Consider the following 18,245-nt stretch of genomic DNA (forward strand, 5'->3'; position numbering starts at 1 on the left):
CTGTAACAAGTTTTCCTAGATAGAACTTGATGTTTTCTGTACGATACTTTCTTTTCTCCGGACCTTAGTGTGGCACTTGATTGCTAAACCACACATCTGAGTCTGTTAGTGGCAATCACCATTAAATATGAGCTGACAGTCAAGTATCAGATGATGTGGTAGTTACATGATCTGCTGTCAATTTGAGAGGATTAAGAGTGAAGGGGTGGAGTTTAGCTTGTCATTCAGGTGGCAGCTCGATGACCTCATTTGGAGGCACTAAGGAGATAAGTAGTTCCTTTGAAGTGGGACACAGCCTCAGCCCCTGTGAGACATTCTTGTTGACAAGCCACATGGAGACAGGTGGACTCCCTGGAAGACATTGCAGCTGACAAGCCACATGGAGACCCCTGCCAGCACTGAGATGCTTCCACTGCCACTGGATCCACAAGACTTCCCACCTACTGTCCTGTGATCGTCCTGTATTTGGCATTGCATGTGTTTCCTGAGTCTGAAGAGGACTTTATAGATTGATGTGGGGCATATGGGCTAATATCAGATTTATGGACCTGATCTTGATTGGTGTGGGGTGTTTTCTTAATGTACCATTACTCTTTAAAGCTCATTCTTATACACACATGATTGCGTCCATGAATTTGTTTTTCTAGTCTACCTGACTAACACAGATGAGGTAAACCTTGAACATGAAAAGTCTAGACATTATTTTTGAAGATTGTATTATGGTTTATTTATTTATTGTATTTATTTTTATTGTTTATTTTATTTTAAACCTTGAACATGAAAAGGCTAAACATTATTTTTTAAGATTTTAAAATTTGTTTATTTTTTCCTTTTTTCTTTCTTCTTTTTTTCCCTTTTTCTTCTGTTTTCTTTTTTCTCTTTTCTTCTTTTTTCTTCCTCTCTTTTTCTTCCACTTCACAGGTCTACAAATCACATAGCATACATTTCAATAGTTCAATAATCACATCTATCAGAGTTGTGAAACCATCATCATAATCAATTCCAGGACATGTCTTCTTCCTCATACTCCCTGTTGTTAGTTCCCCATTTCCTGTCGTGTCCCTTTGAGTCTATTGACCCTCTTGTTGTCTTTATAGATTTACCTAATCTGGGTGTCATATACAGAAAATCTTGCAAAAAACAGGACAGAATACAAACAAATGGCCCTACCACGATGACCCAATGAACAAAGAAAAACCTCCATTGATAACAAAGCAGAAAACATTAGCACCTGGAGCAAATTAAACATTGGGTCCAGAGGGAGATCAGCAACACATTTCCTCTTGCAATCTCAGGGATCCATCCTTCAATGTCCATGATCTGGTTACACGGCCTCTCCCCTCTCCGGTCCATAGTCAGAGGGTATTCATCAGAGACTTGATGTGCCTGGGGGAACCCTGAAGATGGGTTTGCACCCTGCACTGTCACCAAAGTCTTTGGCAAACGGAAGGTTCAGAATTGAAGCTCTGACATGCTGTCCCCTCTGGCCCTGCTTCTCATTACTGACGGTGCTTGCTGCACACACGCTGCTGTGCTTTCTCCATGCAGGCTTGGCCGATGCCTTGCTCAGATGCTCAAGCCAAAATGCTCTTGGGGAAGACAAGAAAGGAGTGTCAGCCGCTGCAACCCGAGAGCGAGTCCATGCCCTCCACCTGCTTGGGGAGGCACGGATTTGTGTTTGCCAGCCTCCACAAGAGGAATCCTGGGTGGAGTGGGAGGTTATGGGTTTGGGGTTGCCAACTGCAAGGCCGGCAGTTTGAGGCCATGAGCTGCTGTGTGGGAGAAAGATGAGGCTTTCTACTCCCGTAAACACTTACAGTCACAAACCCCAAGGGGAAGTTTTACTCTATCCTATGGGGCCACTCGTCAGAACTGATCCAATGGCAATGACTTTGGTAGGCGTTTTTGACCCGCCCCAATTGTGTGGCCCATTTTCTTTAAGTTAATCATGCTCTCTATATGAGGGGGTACCCCCCAAAACCCAGAAATTTCTTTTTCAAAGTTATGTATTTAAAGTTTCCCCCTACAAAACAACCTTGTCACCTTCAAAGTACTCTCCATTACACTTAATACATTTGTCAAATCTGCGATTCCATTCTAGGAAACATTTTTCAAACTCATCTGTTTGGATGGCTGACAGCACCTCCTCATTTTTTTTCTTCACCTCTTCTGTGTCTTCAAATTGCTGTCCTTTCATGTCCCTCTTCATTCATGGAAACAAAAAGAATCGCACAAAGCAAGGTCAGGTGAGTAAGGCACATGGAGCAAGAGAGGCATGCTGTTTTCTGCCCAAAACTGGCTCATTGAGACCCATCTGTAGACAATGGGTCATCCCCTCTCAGAAGGGTCACAAGGAAGAGATGAGTCAACCAGGGTTCAGTATAGCTCCAATGAAACACCCAGTATTCCTCTGGTTCCTTGAGGCTTCCTCACCCCCCACTATCATGACCCCAGTCCTGCCTTTCACTGCTGGGTAGGCTGGAGCATTTGCACAGGTAAGAGATAGGAGATAGAGCTCACTACACATGGGCTCCAGGAACAGGAATGGGAGTAGCGATACCAGAAGGGAAGAGGAGGGGAGAAAGGGGGAGCAGATCACAATAATGGACACATCACCCTTCCCACCCCCACCCCCAGGGGGGTGAATAACAGAAACCATGAGGGAAGGGAGACAGCAGTCATTGTAAGATATGAAAATAATAATTTATAATTTATCAAGGGGTCACAAGGTGAGGAGTGAAAAAAGAGGAGCTGATACTAAGGGCTCAATAGAAAGTAAATATTTAGAAAATAAGACAACATATGCACAAATATGCTGATACAATTGAGGTATAGATTGTTGTAAGGGCCCCCAATAAAATCATCTTTTAATAAAAAAAAAAGAAAAAGAAAGGCACACTGATTTTGCCAAAAACTGGCACACTGAGATGGCCGCATGAGCAGGTGCATTGTCATGGTGGCAAAACGAGTCCCCCGTCTGCCACAAGTCAGGTCTGTCTTGTCGCCCACTGTTATGCAGTCTTTTCAGAACCTCTAAATAGAAAGCTTGATTCACAGTCTGACCTAGAGGAACAAACTCCAAATGCACTATTCACTCAGATCCAAAAAGCAAATTAACAATGTCTTGATCTTTTTTTTTTTGTCTTCAATGTCTTGATCTTTCAGTTCACTTCGCGAGCTTTTTTTGGGTGAGGTGACAGCATCTTCCACGGTCTTGATTGATGCTTGCTTTCAGGGTCATCAGAATAGCGCCATGTCACGTCTCATTCCCAAATCCTCTTTTAAAGTCCGCGGAACCAAGCGCCAAGATAGTCCGGATAGTCCCCACCTCTTCAATGGTCAGTCTCTGAGCACAGGGGCATGAATCTTGTCGACATTTTCATCTGTTCGGGACGTCCACGGACATCCAGACCAAGGTTTGTCATCAATCGACATTTCACCTCTTTTGAAATGAGAAAACCACTTGTATACTTTTTCCCTCAGCGCTCTCCTTGTAAGCTGTGTCCAACACACAACCGTTTCTTCCGCATTTTACCTGAGCAGGAAATTTTGATTCCTAACAAAATTTCCCAGCTGTGTGCTGTTCTCTTAAATAGGCCACCACAAAGAAACAAGGTTTGCGGGAAACTGCTTTTATGAAAGAAAAAAAAATATTTCACTCAGAGAGAACCTTCCCAGGTGACACCACTGGGTGCACTAACTCAGGGTGAGCTGCTTGATGATCACCTAGCAGGAACAATGTGCACTACGAAAGCTCCGCCCAGCAGATTTTATTTTCTGTTTTTTTTTCCTTCAGGGTGAGGGGGTACCTCCTCGTACATACGCTTCGTTTATTTTGCCACTCTAGAGAATCCAGATTGAAGACATTTGCTACCAAGAGTTCTAGAGGAATAAAATATAAAGAATGAGTTTTCTGAATTGGTTCCCATGTCTGGCTAGATTAAAAGGCATTTGAATGGCGCTATTTACATTAGAGGGGATTATTAACCCATGATGTGATGGGGCAATAGAAATACGCACATCGCCACTATTGGACCACATAAGTGTGAGAGACAAGGTTCTGGGTGGCCGTGTGTTTGATGCCTTCAAATGTTTCTGATCAAACTGTCAACCGATGGGTTGGTCCTGGTTTCAGTAGACAGAAGTGCAAAAGAAATGAAGGAGACAGACCTTCAGAGTCACGGCTCAAGTCCTAGGTAAAAGACCTGCAAGTTGCGATTTGTATCCTCAAAGAAAACCACTGATTTATTTTAGTAATAGAGCTGACACTGCTGAAAACCAAACACAGAATCTGAATTACAAGATCAATTGAATTCCAACTTTCAATGGCGTCTAAAATGACAATTAAGAAATGGGATCCTGAAATGTGGGGTGTTAACACAGGAGCAGATGTGACTGAAGCCAGGCACACTTAGTCCATAAATTCTGCTGAATCACCCTTGGCCGGAGAACCAGCTCACCCACCCACATCTGAAGATATTAACCAGCTTTGTCTACGAATCACCTGGGTCAAAAAATTAGCCCTCCCCCTCACATCTGCAGATATGAATCTGGTTGCCTCTGATAAGGCTTTGCCTGGGGAAATGCCTGAGACAGTGTCTTAGAAGACGATGTTGGAAGGGCCAGATCCACCCCACCAACCAGTTTTGCTTCTTGACCTACGTCCCAGTGAGACTCAAGAGGTGAAGCACAAGGGGTGAACCCCGAAGGCATGTCCACACACTGCACTGGAAGAACTGCTTGACTTCCTTGTGAACCCAATCCTGGGGACTACGTGTGAGAATGCTATGAAGGGTACAGGGAAAGGTGCACAGTTGGCTTCATCTGAGTTTATGGGGCCACCAAAGAGCTTCTTTCAGCTCTAAAGGTCAGAAAAACATGCTCATTTAGTTGACCGATTGACTGGATCATGGACCAAATTGCCATCAAGTAAATGCTGACTCATAGCAACCCCTTGTGGGTTTCCAAGACTGCGATTACAAGAGCAAAAAGCCTGGTCTTTCTCCTCAAGAGTTGCTGGTGGTTTTGAACTGCTGGCCATGCAGATCTCAGCCCAACATGTCTGTGACCATCCGCCTCATCCTTCTCCTGAGGAATGGCTGGTGGGTTTGAAACTGCCGATCTTACAGTTAACACCCCAAAACATAGCCCGCTTTATTAATTCCTTGACATTAATTCCACGGGACTAAAAATGTCACTGTGACCTACCGGGTCAGAGTAGGAGTGAAAGAGGTCAGGGTGGAGTCATGCTCAGATCTGTCTCACAGCTCTCTCTCTCTCTCTCTCTCTCTCTCTCTCTCTCTCTCTCTCTCTCTCTCTCTCTCTTTCTCTCTTTCTCTGGATCCTCAGGCTTCGCTTCACCAGACCCTTGTTCTTGAATGGTGACTCAGCAGAAACCTTCAGTTTGCTACTTTCCCTGTAGCTTTGGCCTCAGCAACCATGTAAGCCAGTAACAGTCTACCTTGAAGATTTGGGGTTCATCACAGCCTACCTGGAAGACTTGGGGTTCATCACAGCCTACCTGGAAGACTTGGGGTTCATCACAGCCTGCCTGGAAGACTTGGGGTTCATCACAGCCTACCTTGAAGACTTGGGGTTCATCACAGCCTGCCTGGAAGACTTGGGGTTCATCACAGCCTACCTGGAAGACTTGGGGTTCATCACAGCCTACCTGGAAGACTTGGGGTTCATCACAGCCTACCTGGAAGACTTGGGGTTCATCACAGCCTACCTGGAAGACTTGGGGTTCATCACAGCCTACCTGGAAGATTTGGGGTTCAGCCGTTCACAGACTTGTCAGCCAGCCGTCACAATTGCGTGAAGCCATTTCCTTGGCGTCAACCTCTCCATGGGTATTGATATTTCCCCTACACCTCGAGAATCCTCGCTAAGACAAGTAAGAAAACGCTAAAGAACAGCAAGGACCTGAGTATCACAGAAGTCAAAGAGGTGGTTGCCTGTGGCTTCTGTGGAGAGCTGATGATGTACGTTTTTCCTAGCCTGTGTGGGGAGACCGGGGGTGTTTCCGTTACAAGGATCTAGTAAGAAGTCCTCTAGAGTTTTCGACCCTTTTTTGATGTGCGTGTGTTTGGTCACCAAAAGTGTTTAAATATATATATGAAGTAGCAAAAGGGGAAACGAATCTATCAGGAGTTATACAAGACCTTGATGTGCAAGATTACAAAATAACCTCCCTAATTACACAGAGTACCATGATCCCGTACCCAGCTACACGAATGGGAGAAAAAACGGGGCTTTCTGCTCCTGTAAAGATTCACAGCTTCGGAAACTCATGGCAGTTCTACCCTGTCCTATGACTCCGCGTCACGTCAGTGGGAGCGGGTTTGGGTTGGGGTTTAACTACATGGAGACTGACCCCATGTGGGCACTTTGGAAGACTCGGTAGTATTAAAAGATCAGTGACTGGTCATAGTATAGCAGTCACCTTCCTGTCCCCCCTTGTCCCCCTTGGAATGAGAAAAGCTGATTCTTGTGGAAGCAGAACCGGACGGGAAGATTGACTTTAGTGGGGCTTCAAAAGAATTCGTGGACTAGTTCCATTATCTTTCAATTTCATGGTTCCACGAACCTTTGAAGTGCCCATTCCCCCTCACCTCCCCTTACCGGAGGCAGACGTCTTCATAGAAGCAGGTCAGGGCTGGACCCCTCGGGGGAGCTTGGAGAGGCCCTGCCACCAGACAGACTCTCGCAGCAGGACCCAGGAGACACACTCAGGACCACTTCCCACATTCTAGTCATTGTCTGAGACCAGCTCGAGGGTCCCTGGGCAGAAAAATGGGTTAATAAATTATATATTCCCGCAATGGAACGCCGTTCCACAGCAAACGTGGGGGCAGTATGCCGACCTGGATCCCAGAGATAAGATTGGGTCATGCCGACGACGACCTTAGTGCGGCACGGCGTCCCCCACGGGCCACACCAGATGGACTCGATGTGGGAGCCGACTGAACGAATTGGGCCCCACCTCAAAACTACCTGCACCCTTGGACCGAGGACTGAAACACGCTGATGGGCGAGGAAGCAAAGGATAGCCACCCCAAAAGTGGAGACATGGTAGTCACTGGACCTGGCTCAGTGGGTATCCAATGAAAGGGGACCCAGAACCACCCAATATTTAGTACCTCACTGCCCCCCTTACCTTAATATGACAGGTTTTAATCTGATAGGCAAGGATCTGAACTTTTAAGAAATGATACCCCCCAAAAAACTAAACAAATGACACAGGAAAGTTTTCCTTAGTACCAACCCCCATGCTAAGCGTAAACAGAGCTCAACTAGTTAAGAACTCAATCAGTACAAAGTAACCACTCATGGGATTTATACGGACAGTATCTTAAGTTCTGTGTCATTGGATAAATGATTAATGATAGCAAAGCAATCGCCTTGTACCCTAGGGATGGTTGACAATGGCTCTTTGTCTTTTGTTGTTGTGGGGTTTTGCTTTGTCCTGATGTGACCACCAAAGTCAACCAGAGCCATTCACAGCCCATAGACAAACAGATGGATTCTGGGCCATCGTGTAATTCGAGCGCCAATGCATGAGCAGTCAGTTCCTTTTGTTTCCTTCTCCCATCTATGGTTTCTCCTGAACAGTTCCTTCTTATAACATGGCCCTGCTCACTGCTGGCCTTCACGAAGATCACGTGAAGAAAGCAGATGGTGCCTGGCTGTCCATTGGAATAGCATGCTGGGGTCTTGAAGACCTACTATTCACACAAGCAGCCATCTAAGTGAGGGGACGACCACGGCCACTTCAAAGAAGCACACCAGCCAATAGGATCCAGAGATGATGCTAACAAAATGCAAATATGATGAAGAGGAAGGCATCAGAGCGTAAATTGGGAACACCCAATTTGTAGACGGTATGGAGGTCAGCGGGAGCCCCAAACCCCTCTGCAGAGTGTCTGGTCAGATTCAGCCTCTGTGTTCCCTCCAGCCACAGGCAAGGGGCTCAGACAGCTTTACTATCAGACAGGGATGACTGTAAACTTGATTGTGGTGGATGGAACCGTGGTATAACGTGATACTTGGTCAGTTGACCTCCCTCTTGGCTCAACCTGAATTTGCTCTGTCTCCCTTGTTCCAGGACAGCCATTTTTTCTTGGGCTTAACATCTAGTGGGTGATCTTTCCTTTCTTACTCTTTATTGCATGTTTTATATGATGAAAATGATCATTTTCTTCTTCCTGTTTCATTTTGGGGGGGTTATTATTTCTGTTGGGTTTTCTAGTTTATGGAGCACAGGAGTGGATACAGAGACAATAACTGATGCAAGGGTTCATCCGATATGGGAGTTGGGGGGTGGTGGAGACAGTGAAGGGATTTGGGGAGCAATGTGAGCGTGGGGAGAGAGCATTAGAAGTGATTGTGAGACATGGGGGAGGGGAACAGAGAGGGAGGGGGAGGGGGAAAAAAGGAAAACAAGTTGATTCCAGGAACCCAAGTGGAGGCGAATTTTGAGAATGATGAGGGCAACGAATGTAGAAGGGTGCTTTACTCAATTGATGTATGTGTGGATTGTGATAAGAGTTGTATGAGCCCCAATAAAAAGATTTATTAAATTAAAAAAAGAAGTGATTGTGAGGATGTGTATATGTGACTCTTTTAAAAAGCTACTTAACTATGGAAGTGTACGATCTGTGAACATTATATCATGGAAACGATTGAAAAATAAAAAGAAACCAAACTTGACTATTGGTTACTCATGGGTGAAGGAGGGAGAATTTTTGCTTAGGGGGCATTGAGTTTATGCTAATGGTGGTGGAATAACTTGGAAAAGGATGTCAATGAAGGTTATACAACATTAAGAGTATGTAATCCAGGGAGCTGAGTTACACATGTAGAGTGGTGGAATTGGAGGATGTTCTGTTGTGTATATTTTTGCCACAATTGAAAAAAATTAGGAAGCCCCGCAACATAGGGGAATCCAGGACAGATAACCCTCTCAGGGCCAACAAGGAGAGTAGAGATACCAGGGGGACTAGGGGTAGGTGGGGGAAGAAAGGGGGAATTGAAAGTGGGTGAGGGGTGACAGAGGACGATATAAGATATGAAAATAATAATCTATAGCTTATCAAGGATTTATGAGGGAGGGGAAAGAAATGGGGAGTTGATATCAGGGGCTCAAGTGGGAAGAGAATGCTTTGAAAATGATGATGGCGGCATATGTGCAAATGTGCTTGACACACTGGAGGGATGTATGGATTGTGATAAGAGTGTCAGAGCCCCCAATTAAATGATTTAAAAAAAACCAATATAAAGTACAAAGGAAGGTTAACAGTCAAATGAAGAATCTTGGAGACTTCTGGAAGGGAGGGAGGGTGGAGATGAGGAATGGGCCTAAGGCAGTTTTTGCTTGTTTTTATTTTTTGGGGGGGGCCTCCATCACTCACACTCCCACTGATTCTATTCTGACTCACAGCGACCCTTTAGGACTGATGAGAATTGCTCATTTCAGATCCTTATGGGAGCCTCCACCTTCATCTTTCACTCTCCCAGCGACTAGTGGGTTTGAACTGCTGACCTTGTGGTTAGCACCTTAGTGCTTCGCCTGCAGGGTTCCTCGCCGTGGGGTACTCACCGGAAGTGTGCTGGCTCTTAAGTTGTGTGTGGGTGGGTTCCGGGGTGCATTTGGCTGTTAGGGTTTATAACTGCCCTCTCTAATACTAAAGTGCGTGTCTATGATTATATAGTAAATATGAAGAAGAGTGTGCCTGGACCTGGGCCGTTCTCGGGAGAAAGATGGGGCTTTCTACTCCTGTAAAGAGTTACAGTCTCAGAAACCCACTGCCGGAAAGCGTCAGCATGGACTCAATGGTGGGGGTGGGGTGGGGGTGGGAGCGGGTGTGGGGGCAGGGGTGGGGGTGGGGGTGGCAAAGGAGCTGGCCGTGAAGCAGGATGCGAGCCAGAATTGGGATCCTATTGGCCAAAAACCTACAAGAAGGAGCTGGGGTTCCTGATCGCTGAGAGAAATAAAGCCTGAGAAACTTCTTGAGTTTGCCTACCTGGGGGCTTTCTCTGAACTGGGGGGAGCGGTGGGCGCAGAAGCTACATGTGGCTGAACGGCTGGCCAGCTCCCTCCTATCAACCAAGGCCTAGGGGCAGCCCAGGAAGGAAGAGAGGAAGCCTTGGGCCTCCTTCACCCCCCTCCCTGGTGTGAACACCTTCACCCGCCCCCTACCCCCACCCCTCCTCTCTCTCCCAGGAACAGCTGGCCAGAGGGTAACAAGACTCCAGCCTGCCTGCTGTCCCGGCCTGCAAGGTCATGACTCGGCAGCCTGGCCGGGACGCCTGGGGGCAGGGCATGGCCACCCCTCGTCTGGAAACCCCAACCCTGTGAAGGAATGGAGAGGAACCCCAATGGTAGGAGCAGGACGGGGCGACCTCGGAAAAGCTCGGGGTCCATGGTCATCCCCAAACCAGAGGGGACCCTCTTTAGGGCCTACAGGTCCTAGAAGCACCTAGAAGCCCTTGCTGTGCGCAGCTCTGAGAGGACGGATGGACAGACAGACAGACTCGGGCCTGGCCTCCTCAGACCTAGGCAGCCGCCGACAGATAACATGGTGGCAGCGCAAACTGGCCTGGCCTCTTTCCAGGTGGTGGAGGCAGCCGTCCGGCCACCCTCCCGGTGTTTGCTTTGGGAAGGGCAGTTGCTGAGCAAACAAGAGAGGGGCATTGTGGATTCTGCCCCCACTTGCTTTCCCTCGAGCAGCCTCAGGGTCCTGCTCCGGATCCTTCCAGGCTCCTTGTGGCAGTGAGGTGAGGGGGGTCTCGGGCACGGCCTTGAATGGTGTGTCAGCTCAGGAGCGTGAGCAGACTTGCTGGGTCCCTGGGGCTGTGTTATCGGCTCTGTAGCTCAGCGCCCTGGACACTGCCCCGTCAGCCTAGAATGTCCCTACCAAGATCTCTAGCTTCCGGAAGAGGGAACTTAGGCTCCAGGGAAGTGCTGGCAGAGCTGGGAATTCTACCCTGATGCCTGTGAGCTCGAGGAGCCCTGGCGACAATCTGTGTAGTCAGCAGTTCAAAGTCAAAGTCACCAGCAGCTCTGAGAGAGAAAGACTGGGCTTCCTATTCTGGGAAAGCAGCGAGTCTCAGAAACCCACAGAAGTCACTATGAGTTAGCGTTGACTTGACAGCAATGAGTTTGGGGGTTTTGCGTCCTCTTGGGACCTCTCTGTAGGAGCAGGGGGGTGGGGTGCGGTGGGGCAGGAGGCAGGGTTTGGATAGGGGCTCTTTCTCCTCTTCATCTCTTTCTTTCGTCTCCCTCAGAGACCACACAGCTGGCCAGCGACCCCAACGGGGCAGGCAGAGGCCTCCCCATGACCCAGGTCCTGCGTCTGCAGCCACGGGCATCCTCCTTGGGCCGGGATGATGCCCAGGGCTCACCTGTGCCCCCAGCCAGGTGGCAGAGGGAGCAACCACAGGACGGCAGGGCCCACGCTCTGGGTCTGGAGCCCTGGAAGCTGCTGGCAGTGCCTTCAATTCTCATCACGCCATCCAGCGATGTGGACTCCCCCCCGGGCAGCCCCGTTTCTCAGCACCTGCATCGGCCAAGGATGACGAATCTGGAGAGCCAGACCCAGGACAGGTCAGCCCTCCGCAGTGGGACGTCGGGAAAGAGGTCCTCTCTTCCCGGGGGCCGGGGCTGGAGGGTGGGGTCAGTGGCAGCTACTTTGGTCAGGGAGGGAGGCTGACCTTCAGACCGTGCCCTTCGCCCCACAGGGACCTGTCTATGAGTTCTGAGCCAGATGCACAAGCGGCAGACCCCTGGGGTCCACACTGGACCCTGCCTACGAAGGCCGGAAGGAACCCCGGTGGCATAGGGGGACGAGTGGGGTTGCCGACCTCAAGGTCAGCAGCTGGAAACCGCTAGCTGCTCTGCAGGAGAAAGATGGAGCTTTCTCCTCCCATGAGAGCCACGGGCTTTGGGACCGGACATGGGCAGTTCTGCCCTGCCCTCCAGGGTGGCTCTGCGTGGAATGGACTCATTAGCAGTGAATTTAGTTTGGGTTTTGGAGCCTGGGGAGCGTGCAAGGTTCCAAGTTGGGTGGGGATTCGCAAGGTCAGCAATTGGAAAGCACCCATAAAGAGTGACAGTCTATGTATGGATTGTGATAAGAGTTGTATGAGCCCCAATAAAAATATTTACTAATTTTAAAAAAAGAGTGACAGTCTTGGAAGCCCCCTCCCCTACCCCAGCCCCGGGCAGTTCTACCCTGCGCTCCAGGGTCGCTGTGAGTCAAAGCGGACTGGATGGTAGTCAGTTTGGTCAGGTTTGGGGATTAAGACTGAGGACATGCATTTTTCTATTTTAAAAAAAGATTTTAAAAATCATTTTATTGGGGGCTCGTACAACTCTTATCACAATCCATCCATCCATCCATACATTGTGTCAAGCACATTTGCACATCTGTTGCCCTCACCCTTAAAACACTTGTCTTCTACTTGAGCCCTTGGTATCACTCCTCATTTTTTCTCCTCCCTCCCCAACCCACTTCCTCATGAACCCTTGATAATTTATAAATTATTATTTTTCATGTCTTGCACTGTCTGATGTCTCCCTTCACCTACTTTTCTGTTGTTCACCCCCCAGGGAGGGGTTATATGTAGATCCTTGTAATCGGTTCCCCCTTTCCAACCCACTCTCCTCCCACCCTCCCAGTAGCACCACTCTCACCACTGGTTCTGAAGGGATTGTCTGTCCTGGATTCCCTGTGTTTCCAGATACTATCCTCTGGTCTAGCCGGATTTGTGAGATAGATTTGGGATCATGATAGTGGGGGAGGAGGAAGCATTTAGGAACTAGAGGAAAGTTGTATGTTTCATCGTTGCTACATCTCACCCTGACTGGCTTGTCTCCTCCCTGAGACCCTTCTGTAAGGGGATGTCCGGTGGCTTACAGATGGGCTTTGGGTCTCCACTCCACACTCCTCCCCACCTCCTGTATTTTTCTAACGTGGTTTGTGACCACTGCAAGCTGTGAGACATACGCTATGGGTTGTGATCTGCAGGGTTTCCGCCCCCACCCCTAACCTGAAATCGGATACAATTGAAAACAACATGAGTCGGAGTGGGTTTCCTGTAATTTTTGTGGTATTGTATTTTGAAGTGTGGACTGGGGCCAATGCAAAAGGTATTTCCTGGTGTGGCTGATGGCAGGTGTGTGTGTGTGTGTGTGTGTGTGTGTGTTGCATTTGAAAAGGCAGGGGAAAAGGAGGGAAGAACCAAGGTATTTCCTTCTGTGGCTGATGACAGGTGTGTGTGTGTGTGTGTGTGTGTGTGTGTGTGTGTGTTGGATTTGAAAAAGCAGGGAAAAGGAGGGGAGAACCACGCTGTCCCTGGATAGAACAGCACAATGGCATCCTCTCACCATGGAGTCAGAGCCAAAGTTCACGAAGCGGATCTCTGTGCATTGACACAGAGGACACTCGGAAGCCATGATGGAAGGAGGAAGCTGCAACAGGGTGCCGCTGGAGCCTTGCTGTGTGTGACTCTTTAAGGGTCATTGAACACGCGGGTGTCGTGTGCATGAGTACATTCTGATGCAGAGAAAGGGCAGACAAGTGCACAGACCCCGACACGCCAGTTTCGGCCTGGCACTGTTGGGTAACTGGTGGACTGCTAACCACGCAAGATTTAAAGTTCAAATCCACTAGCCGCTCCCCCAGAGAAACATGAAGCTGCCTGCTCCCATACAGACTGATAGAGTCAGAACCCCTAGGCATTGCTGTGCATTGGGATTAGAAGCCCTGCTGGTGCTGTGGTTATGTGTTGGACTACTAACTCCAAGGTCAGCAGTTCCAAACCACTAGCTGTTCCTGGAAAGAAATACGAGGCTGTCTATTCCCGTAGAGTCAGTTTCTGAAACCCACAGGGACAGTTCTACCCTGGCCTATAGGGTGTCTAGGAGAGAGAATCAACTTAATGGCAGTGAGTTTGTTTTGTATTTGGGGGATGGTGGTGGTGAGGGGGGGGGTGTTGGAATCAAACTGATGACAGTTTGGGGCTCAAATGCCTTGGGAGGTGCCCTGGTGGCATTGTTTGTTCAGCAGTGGGCTACAGACCACAAGATGGGCCATTCAGACGCAGCGGTGATGCCTTGGGGGAAACACGAGACTGAGTACTCCCATGAAGATTCACCAGCTCAGAAACCCACAGGAGCAGCTCTGCCCTGGCCTGATAGCGGGAGAGGGATGAAGCTTTCTGTTGCCTTGAAAGACGTAAAGCCCGGAAAAGGCACAGGGGCGGCTCTGCTCTGTCCTAAAAGGCTGCTCCGAGGTCATGTCACTGATGGATGTCACTGAGATGCGTCTGCGGTTGGTGCCAGGTCCCAGAAAAGAGGAACCTTTGGGTTAACTTTAATGGTCTCTGGCTTCTAAAAAATGTGATCTGAAGTAAAAATGATAGAAAGATGTTATGCGTTTCATAAGCCCCGGTGGCATCGTGCTTACACGTTGGGCTGCTAACCGCAGGGCCAGCAGTTGGAAATCACCAGCAGCTCCCCGGGAGAAAGGCGGGGCTTTCTGCTCTCGTGGGTGGTGTGGAGGCAGTCAGTCTGGGGACTCCCAGGGACAGTCCTACCCTGTCCTACATGGTCACTGTGAGTCAGAACGGCTGGGGTTTGTCCTACATGGTCACTGTGAGTCAGAATCGCTGGGGTTTTTGATTTTGAATCAGTTACTGTGGGCAGTGGGGATGAAGACGGGTCCTCTGATTTTTCCGACGTATGAAACAGATGTGCGTAAGGGAAGAACTACTGCTACAAATTCATGAGGGTGCCAAGGTCTTGCTTGGCTGACTCGTGAAGGTGAATGGAGCGAGACTAGCGTCTCCAAAGCAAGCTGTCTAAATAAATAAATAATAAATAGATAAATAAATAAATAGATAAATAAATAAGGGGTTGCGTTTTATACATGTAAGCAGGAAGTCCACAGAAGGGATTATGAATATGCAGATTTCACAGGAAGGGTCATGGACATGCATTAGGGTGGGGTTATGGTTCTTGACAGGCTATGGCTTCTGGGTGACAGGCTATGGCTTCTGGTGGCATACCGGTTACGCCTTGGGCTGCTAACCACAAGACCAGCAGTTCGAAACCACAAGCTGCTTTATGGGAGAAAGATACGTTCCAGTCTTGGAAACCCACTGGAGCAGCTCCGCCCTGTGCTAAAGGGTCGCTCTCCGTGGGCATCGACTCCATGGCAGTGGGTTAGAGATTTCAAACGCCTCTCGAGTTGGTGCGGTGACTTTTTTCTGGCCGCTTTTGGAGTCTTGATTACAGTGCGTTTGGTCTGAGGCGCTCCGAAGGTCGTGGCTGTCCTTTCTGCGCATGTTCGTCAGGCCAGGCCTGCTCATCACCGACGTTATCTTGGCCTGATGGGCGACTTTCCCGGTAGGAAAATGGCTCAAGAGTCAGGTGATCACAGTGGTTCCCAGAGTGGGCCACTGGGGGGCTCAGGAACCATCCAAAAACACAAACTCACTGCCATCAAGTTGATGCCGCTCATAGCGGCTGGTGGCTTTGAACTACGGAACTTGTGAATTGCTCTGTAACCACTATGCCACCAGGGCTCCTCCAGGGGGCTGCAAACACAGATACCACCTATTCTTTCTTCTGAACTGTGCAGACTACAAAAGTTTGTCGTTGCCAGGGGAGCACTGAATTTTTTTTTTTTTCTAAAAAGGGGGCGGAAGGCCAAATAAGTTTGGGAAGCTGTGTTGTCCTGAAGGAAAGCACAGGCTTATTGTAGACCATAGAGACATTTCATAGCCTAAGGACAAGGCTCCTTGGATAAGGTGCGGAATGGACAACGTCACCCAGGGCTGAGCGGGCTGAGGAGTGGCCTCAGGTGGAAATCTTTCTTAAGCAAAAATATCAAAATATGAAGTGATTGTTTCTCGACATATTCTCCATCAAAGTCCATAAACTTCTGAACGTGGTGTTTCCATCGCTCTAATCCTCCCTGAGGGTGGTTCAAATCCACCAGCTGCTCCAGGGGAGAAGGATGAGGCAATGGGCGCCCATAAAGATTCACAGTGACATAAACCGTGGGCGTCTTGGTGACGCAAAGGAACGATTTGAATCCATTAGTTGCTCCTTGGGAGAATGTCAGGGGAAGCCAGCCCCTAACACATCATTACGGGTCCGGTAGGCACAATTGTACAGCGATAATAAGTAAGGATCATAGTAAAGTTATTGAGAGCATGAGAGATAGAAGAGAAGTATTGAAATAAATGGAGTCAGACACGATTCATGGTGCATGCTCACCTCAGCCCCGCATGATGGTCCACGTGGAGGGAGAGAGAGATCTTTAATGCTAGCCCAGGCTTTTTACCTTCTCTGGGCACATGTAAGCCCCCTAATTACAGGTGAGGACATACGTCACAGGAAGGGGTTGTGCTATAGGTAATACAGTAATCAGAAGGGGTGGTCTAGGGACATACATGCAATAGGAAGAGGAGGGATTGGGGGTATACATGTGATAAGATGGGCGGACCCTAGATTCAAGATGGCGGCCTAACCTTGGTCATCCTTGGGCGGGTTTGACCTCTCTGGTGTCTCCTGCAAGGAAACAGACAACTATTATCCTTATCAGAAGGGAGTGGGCCCTATTTGTTGTGGGATAAACAGTGGTGACTGCTTGCTATAGATGGTTGATAGCTCTCAGGGGGAATAACCCCTGACCTACTTCTGATGACCTCCAAGTATAGTCATTCGCAAGCAGCTGTCTGGCATATATTTGGGGGAGACAGCTTGGGAGAAATCCTTCTATATCCCACAGGAGAAAGGTGGAGTTTCTACTTAAATAAAGATGTACTGTCTTAGGAACGCACAAGGGCAGCTCTCCCCTGTCCTACAGGGTCACTGTGAGTCAGCATTGACGGGCTGGCCGTGAGTTTGGATTGGTTCCTGGTAAACCCTATCTAGAGTCACAAATCTTCGTAACTGGACGAGTTGGTAACATCATGATCAATGGAAGAAAGATTAATGCTGTCAAAGATTTCCTCTTGCTTGGATCCACAACCACTATTCATGGAAGCGGTAGCCAAGAGATCAAAAGACGTGTTGCCCTGGGTACACCTGCGGCACCCAGACCTCTTTAGAGAGTTGAAAAGTAAGGATGTTCGTTTGAGGACTAAGGTGCGCCTGACCCAAGCCATGGCATTTTCCACGGCCTCCTACGCCGTGAAAGCTGAGCATTGAATAAGAAGACCGAGGATGAACCGATGCTGTTGAATTGGGATGCTGGGAAGAACATCGATGCTCCCGTCAAGATCGACAGTCTCAGCAATCCTCCGGAGTGGCTCTGCTTGGCTCTCGGCGTCACTATGTGTCTGAGGTGACAAGACGGCACTGGGCCTGTTTTTGCTTTGAGTTCTCTGAGCTTTGGGAACCCAAAGAAGTTGAAAGGGGCAAGATCCAGGCTATCAGGTGGATGGGGTAAGGTTCTCAATGAAAAAAAACATTTTTTAAATGAAAAGATCATTTTATTGGGGGCTCTTACAACTCTTTTAGCAATCCATACATCGATTGTATCAAGTATATTTGTATATATGTTGCCATCATTCCTTTGTAGACATTTACTTTCTATTGAGCCCATGGGATCAGCTCCTCTTCCACCCTCCATGACCCCTTAAGGAGTTCATAAATTATTATTATTTTCATATCTCACACCGACCGCTGTCTCCCTTCCCCCATGATTTCTGTTGTTCTTCCCCCCTGGAGGGGTGTGTGGTTATGTCGATCATTGCGACTGGTTCCTCCTTCCCCCCAACTTCCCCCTACCCTTCTCGTATGGCTACTCCCACTCCGGTTCCTGGAGTCCGTGTGTCTCAATGAGATTTTTGTGGGACGGCCCTTGCTACCCTTAGAGAATGACGAGGAGCCTTGTCATAACGGGGAACCATTTCTCAGCCGAACTTTCCTGGCCTTGTGCTCAAGATTGCAATTTTCTGTGTTCTTAAAACCTCCTTTTAAGATCCTACCCTCTCCTGTGTCATTTGTGAAAATCTATCAAGATGACCTCTTGGCAACCCCCTCCCGCAAAACCAACCAACAACCCGTCCCCCCCCCCCAATCACCATAATCTTTTGAGCTGACTGCTGAGCCTTAGATTTCACTGGTCCAGCAGAGCCCATTGGAGCTAGTTGTGAATGGCCCTTGCTGTCTAGGTCTGACTGGTCTGGCTAAGACTCGCCTCTCAGTATGTTGTGTCCTCTACCCT

The sequence above is a fragment of the Tenrec ecaudatus genome, chromosome 18 (assembly GCF_050624435.1).
Source record: "Tenrec ecaudatus isolate mTenEca1 chromosome 18, mTenEca1.hap1, whole genome shotgun sequence".
Lineage (NCBI taxonomy): Eukaryota > Metazoa > Chordata > Mammalia > Afrosoricida > Tenrecidae > Tenrec > Tenrec ecaudatus.